This window comes from Pongo pygmaeus, chromosome 16 (genome assembly GCF_028885625.2).
Source record: "Pongo pygmaeus isolate AG05252 chromosome 16, NHGRI_mPonPyg2-v2.0_pri, whole genome shotgun sequence".
Classification (NCBI taxonomy): Eukaryota; Metazoa; Chordata; class Mammalia; order Primates; family Hominidae; genus Pongo; species Pongo pygmaeus.
The window spans coordinates 21,095,247-21,102,304 of NC_072389.2; the positions used below are offsets into that span (position 1 = coordinate 21,095,247).

Sequence of the window (7,058 nt, forward strand, 5' to 3'; positions counted from 1 at the left end):
GTTTATGCTGTTTTCTCTGCTTACCTTCCTTCTGTGGCATCTGTATATTCACGTTCATTTTCTCCTACAATACACAACTCAAATTATTTCTGCTTCATGAAGCTGACTTTGGTCCATCTTGCTCTGACCAAATCAAAACTAATTCTTCTCTTTTGACTTAACATCTCTTTTATGTGAAGCGGCAGGATGTGAAAGGAACACTGAGTTTGGTGACAAACACACCTTTTTTGGTTTCATTTTGCTCAACTCTCAAATATGGATAGACAGTACATACCTTTTGGATGACTGCTGTGAAAAATCAATGAGAATGATGTGTGTATACACATGAAATGCTCAGACAGAGGAGGGAAACGTCAGATGATTGTCTGAACACTTACTACTTCGTGCCTTGTATTAGAGCTATTTACCAACTCCACGAAAGCCGAGGACCAGTTACTTTGTCTTGGGCACAGGTTCTCCAAAACAGGGAATGAATTGTTAGGCAAGTAAATGCCAAGTGTTGAAACCAGATAGATTACTCTTCCTCCTTCAGTCTTAGTTATATATTAATTTAATTAGTAATTTTTCCTAGAGGAAAGACATTTAGTCAATTTCTCATATCTTGATTATTTAAAAAACTGAATTGGTAGCATTTGAAGTAATGTTACTGTACTTTCCATGTCTTGTGATCGATTCCAGTTTGAGTTATCTTCAAAACAAGTATAAATTATTGAACACTTTTGCATGACCGATACTATGCTAAGTACTTTATACTTTATGTATCCTCTCATTTAGTCTTCATAGCCACTGTGTGAAATAGGTGCTCTTCATATTTTAGAGATAGGAGAAACTTCTCATATTTTATAGATAGGAAATGAGGTCATGGTTACATATCTAGGAAGTAAGATCTTCATAAACTTGATTTTTTTTCTTTTTCAAAGTATAGTGCAGTCTTTAAAACCTTTAGTTTCACATGACTAAAAAGTAGTTCCATTTCTACTTAGTCTTAGGATAAGATATCGATGTGTTTTCATCTTTAGAGAAGTCCCCACACTGAAAAACTGAAACCAGTTGCATGTAGGTACACGTGTTTCTCAGTGTGTCAATGTGTGAACTAGACCATCTGTGTAATATTCTTGCTTGTAGTCTTATGAATGGAAGTCTCTTTTGGTTAGTAATGTGTCACCTTGAGTGTCTTCTAGTATTTTCAAAAATTGCTGGGGTTTGGAATAGACTCATACTGAATTCTGTGCTATCATGGAGTCCATGGTGGTCTGAACATGTTGGCTAGAGTTTTTCAGATGATAAGAAATAGGAAATGAGCCAGACTTGTGTCTAGTTTTATATTCTCTTGAAACTTCATAATGCTTCATTTAATTGGACTTTTTTTTTTTTTTTACTTCTTGAAATGTTGAGTGTTGAAAATGTTTTTATAAGTCCATCGAAATTTTTTTGTCATTTTCTTGATAGGGTGAACTCTTGCATGATTTTTATCTTCTAGGAAAAAGTTCAAGCTTGAATAATATTGGTTGGAAAGTAAATAAGAGTAATATATTTCATTATACAGAGAATGATTGCCAAGTTGATTTTTATGACTTTTCCCCCAGTTTTGAAAGCAATATAATTAACACTTATTGTAGCTGTAGTTATGTTATTACTTTTAAAATATGTTGGTGTAGTACACCTGTAGTATGAGCTACTATAGATGGTGGGAGGCTGAGGCAGGAAGATCTTTTGAGCTTGGAGAGGTCAAGGCTGCACATGAGCTGTGATTGCACCATTATATTCCACCCTGGGTGAGAGAGCGAGACACCCTGTCTCTTAAACAAAAAACAAAAAAGGGGGAGTGGGGGGTGGGAGTCATATTAGAAATCTATATATAGGACAATTGTGGAAAAATACCGATTTTTTAGTGATTTAACTTTTCATAGTTCCGTCCATGGCAAGTTGTTCTCCTTGAACCACTTGACTAATAATACAAGTTTAGGAAAGCATATTAAACTTCTTTTGAATTCTTGAGAAAATTATATATACATGTGACTGTTTTCCTTTAGAATGACTGCAAACTCTGAACCCCCTTATTAGATTAGACTTAGGCTATTATGATCTCTTTTGGACATTCATTCTAAAGGAGCTGGAAGCTATAGTGACCTCTATTTTTCCTGAGGATATAGAGCAGCTTCAGATATTCTCTTTCTTGAACTTACCGTAGGTGCTCTATTTTAGCTTTCAGATTGGTTCATTTTTGAGTTAGTTGAAAAAAAAATTATCTTTTTGTTTGAACTGTTTTTTGTTTTGTGATTCTTAGAGTTGACCCTGATAGTCCTTTGCACAGTGATCTTCAGATCTTAAAAGAAAAAGAAGACATGGAGATATTTTGCTTCACTTATCTTTTAAGGTAAGAAAATTGTTACAGGACTCTCTGTTTTTGTAATGGGGGTGTATATTTGTACAAGTGCTTTGGAAAACAATTTGATAAAGTGAAAGATACTCATACACTATGGTTCAGGAATCTTGTGGATATATACTCCACAAGAAATGAGTACATAGGCACCAGGAGATACCGGAATGTTCAGAGCAGCATCGTTTATCATAGCCCCAAACAGAAAATAACCGAAGTGTTCATTCCAAGAAAATGAAGAATTGTGGTATTCATAAAATGGCTTACAGCTATGTGGGAAAGACGGGCGAACCTTGAACACTGTGTTAAGCAAAAGAGACCAGACCCCCAAAACCTATTTTGTACAATTTTCTCTATATAGAGTTCAGCAACAGGGAAAACTAATGTTGGTTAGGGCATACATTCTTAGTGGAGGCAATATCGCCTGCAGTGGAGTGAAAATTGGTCCTTAGAGTGAAAGAAAATCTTACCTATTATAATGGTCTGCTGCCCTCCAAAGGGCTGTATAACATAAACCGACATAAAATATATCTGTGGTATTAAAATTCCATGGGGCATGGGGGTAGAATTAGGAATAAAATTTCTAAAAAGGCTTCTTAGGGGGACAAAAATGAAAAGAAAACGGAGAAACACTTATTTCTGGATTCATACTTGGGCAGTAAAACTATTAAGAACAAAGAGGTGATCACATAGAGGTTAGGGTAAGGAGTCCATCCAGGTGGGAGGTAGGGATGTGTGACCTGAAAGGGACATCTGTGGGGCTTCTTGGATACTGGCTGGAATATATTTCAGGAACAGGTTGGTGGTTACATGGGCAAATAATTTACAATAACTTGTTAAGGTATACCTTAAGGTATATTTTATGTAACTTTCTGAATGTATGTGTTATATTTAATAAAGTATTTTTAAGATACTAACAATAAAGGTTACAAAAGAATAACGATGGAATCTAGAAGAAATGTTAATGATCTAGAAGAAATGTTAACGGAATCTAGATAAGATGTAATGGTTTAAAATCTATGGCTATATGCGGTATTTTGATGAAAAAAACAGACATAAAAGAATACTTTCTTGTGCTTACTCTAAGGATGGTAGTAGTTTTCTAAAAGCTTCATACTTAGCTTTTTGTGTGTATGTTTTTGCTTGTGGATATATCTTATGATTGAACTTTCTTGATATGACCCGAATGTCAGTATTTTCTCTCACTTTTGTTATCATAGAAACTGTTGTGGTTGTCAACTGGGTTGTCTTCCTGAAGTATGAATCTGGTATGTATTGCTTGAATTTGCTAATGGCTACTTCTTTATGGATTCATATGGGTTAACGAATAAAGCACGCAGGCCTAAAACAAAAAAAACACAAAAAAACTAGGAAGGTATCTTTCTTTTTTAAAACATTAAATCATACATCCATATGCCCCACACCAAACTTAAGAAATAGAACCTTTGGCTGGGTGTGGTGGCTCACGCCTGTAATCCCAGAACTTTGGGAGGCCAAGGCAGGCAGATCACCTGAGGTCAGGAGCTTGAGAGCAGCCTGGCCAACATGGTGAAACCCCGTCTCTACTAAAAATACAAAAATATTAGCCGGGCATGGTGGCAGGCGCCTGTAATGTAACCCCCGCTTCATGGGAGGCTGAGGTGGGAGAATCACTTGAACCCAGGAGGCAGGGGTTGCGGTGGGCCGAGATTGTGCCATTGCACTCCAGCCTTGGTGACGAGAGAAACTCCGTCTCAAAAAATATATATACATAAAAGAAATAAAACCTTATCAGTACCTGTAGCACCCTGTGTGCCCCTCCCTTGTCACATCCTCTTTGAGAGGTATCTTGAAGGGAATATGAAATCTTGGCCAGGCAACTGGAGGATTCGTGACTGCAAGTGGTGTTTTCATGATTTTTTCCTGCTTTAGCTAGAACGTTAGGGAAGGGACGATGTGGGAGGTAAATGGCTGAAGTTCTGTCGGATTTGTGTTTGTGGCCCACGGCTCCTGATACCAGAAAGAAGGGCCTTTTTCTGGGGTTGGAGTATTTCTTAAGAGTCCTGAGAAAAATGTGATTGCCTTGAGCTAACTGACCTTCTGAAGAGGACCTTAAACTGAATTTGCAAGTTATTAATATTGGGATTCACAGACTTTGGAGAATAGCAGGTATGACTTGGAAAGATGTACAGGAAGGAGCCGGAACAATATATATTTATAGGCTCTGATGTCCACAGTGACAACTTGAGCACCATGAATACTAAGCAAAATGGAACTGGAGATGAAGTATAACACAAAGATGGGATTGAGGGCAGGAGGGAATGCGACCTGGTCAGCAACTTGGGAAATCCAACTTGCTATGCTTTTAAGGAAGTTGTTTTCTGATGTTACAGGCAACATCGGAATTACTGAATTGAATTCTGAGGTAGTACTTTAAGGAAATGCGTTCTTCTGCCCCTATTCTTTGGAATACTTACTAAGTATACTTACTATTCCTATTCTTTGGAATACTTGGCTAAGTTCTTAGTTTTGGATATCATAAAAATTCAAAGTATTCTGTTCTAAGAGCCATTTCAAACAATTGACTAGAATTTCAGAGGAATTACATGAGAGTAATACCAATAGAGTTTTTAAGTTACACATAGTCCTATATCCCTAAAAAGTGTGTTCATGCTTGCACTTGCATGTTCTCTTCTCATGTTTACTGTGTGCTTACTTTCTTAGTAATGGCATGTAGAAATTGTTTAAGCAGGAATAATTCTCAAGATAATTTTGTGTGTTTCCTTTTTTCTTTAAGGTATGTATTGGGTGGAGGAGCATTATGTATTGAACTTCTGATGAAACAGGTGATTATTTTCTTATAATACTCAATTTTCACCTTCAATAGAGTGTTTTGATTACGTAAGTTAGGTTGTAAGTAGAAGGTTCTCTTAAAGAAATTGTAGTATTTTTTTTTCATAGCTCCTACTTTCAAGAATGAAAAAGGTAAACCAGTAAAATGAGATTGTACTTGGTGCTGAATCTATGTTAGAATAGGCATTAAGAGAGACCTTTATTTAAGGTTCTAATTTGCTCATGTAGGCCACTTGGAACATCAGTTTGTTGTTTTTGGTGAGATTCTGAAAATTGTCCAATTTTACTTTTTCCCCTTGACTCCAGACTTTTTAACACTGATGTGCTGCTGTTGAGGCATATGCCATTTTGTTAGGCCTTCCCAAGTGGGAATCAGGAATGCTGCTGTTTTCTAGAGATGTTTTCTTCTTTCTGTAGGGCTGAAGCAGTGCCTACTCGACAGAACCAGTCATCGTACAAAGAAATGCCACCTGACTCAAAGGCAAAGCCAGAGTGCAGCTTGGAGCAAAGAAGGTATTTTATTAAGAATTTTACATAAACCATAAGATATATTTTATATTACTTTGTGAGCCTTCTGCCTGTCTTGACTTAATTCTTTTTGAGAGAATTTGTTTCATTTTCCTTTGGTTTGTTTTCTTCTTGTTATACAGATGATCTATAGAAAATATAGAAGTATCATTTCTTTATTATTGCTTTTTTCTCCCCTCTGTGCCTATGCTTACGAAGTCTTTTTATTTTTTGCTTTTTATTAACTCTTTCAATCCTCTTAATAACTTAAAAAGAGGGTATTACTAATATCTGCATCTTGTGGATGAGGTAACTGAAGGTAGGTAACTTGTCCAGGGTCACAGGTGGCAGAGCAAGGATTAAAACCAGACCGTCTGGCTGCCCAAGGCCTGAACAAGAGGAGCTGAGAGCCAGCCACGGGGGAGAAGGATGTTGGTCGGGCTGGTTTCCTGTTCAGTTACCATGAAACGCAGGCTTAACCTTAATTCTAGGACATTACCAAGAAAGCCTTCCAAAGCCGTAGGTTTTTTACCATGACCGTGACTTTTAGCAAGAATTTGTGGTTTAAAGGCAACATGGTGCTCTAAGAAGCTTCCGTTCACTCTTACGGAGGGACTGGTAGTTGAGCTAAATAGTGAAATCCTGGAGCACACAGCCTTTAGGGCAGCTTCTGACCTATTTCTATGGTCAGGAAAGACACCTGTCTTTCCCTGCTGCCTACAGCCTCCAGTTATTCACCTTCAGAATTCCCTAGTCTGTGATCACATTCAGATGAGAGATCTGTTTTGTTTTTTCCAGGGTAGGAGGAAGTGAGTCACCACCTATACTAAGCAGTCTAGTCTTGTGTGTATAAATGAGCAAGGTTGAGGAGCCAAATTTGAGAACCTTGTGTAATCCTGACATTCTCCAAGAGAATCCAAGAGAATGTCAGGATTACGTACGGTGGTAAAGTGGCCTCATGTTAGTTGTCTCCACAGCTCTCATCAGAAGCAGACACAGTTACTTTTTGCAGGAAAGCATCTCTAACTTAAGCCTGTAGGATTCCCAAAGACTAAAGGCAGGCAACTATGAATTCAGTGAAATCATAGCATTCAAGTATCAGAAACAATGAATAATATGTTTCCCAAAGACTGTAGGTTTTGGAATTATCAGATACAGAATACAGACTTCAAATATTAGAATTGTGAAAAAATAGTTACATGTGAAATAAATCTATTATATAAAAAAAGATGGACTCATAAAATTGAGCGAGCAGTAAGACCACCAGGAATGATGAGGAAGACCTGAAAGGAAAATGGATGAAATAGAACTTACAGAAATAAAATATATAGCTGGGTAT

General features: G+C 37.2%; 1 long non-coding RNA gene across 1 annotated transcript; it reads left to right on the top strand.

The window, feature by feature from the left end:
* Positions 1-3,598: 3,598 nt before the first annotated feature.
* On the top strand, positions 3,599-5,728 carry LOC134738370 (uncharacterized). The gene is made up of 3 exons (XR_010124052.1): positions 3,599-3,648; positions 5,157-5,205; positions 5,630-5,728. It is a non-coding gene; the product is annotated as an uncharacterized LOC134738370 (long non-coding RNA).
* The last annotated feature ends 1,330 nt before the right edge of the window (positions 5,729-7,058 follow it).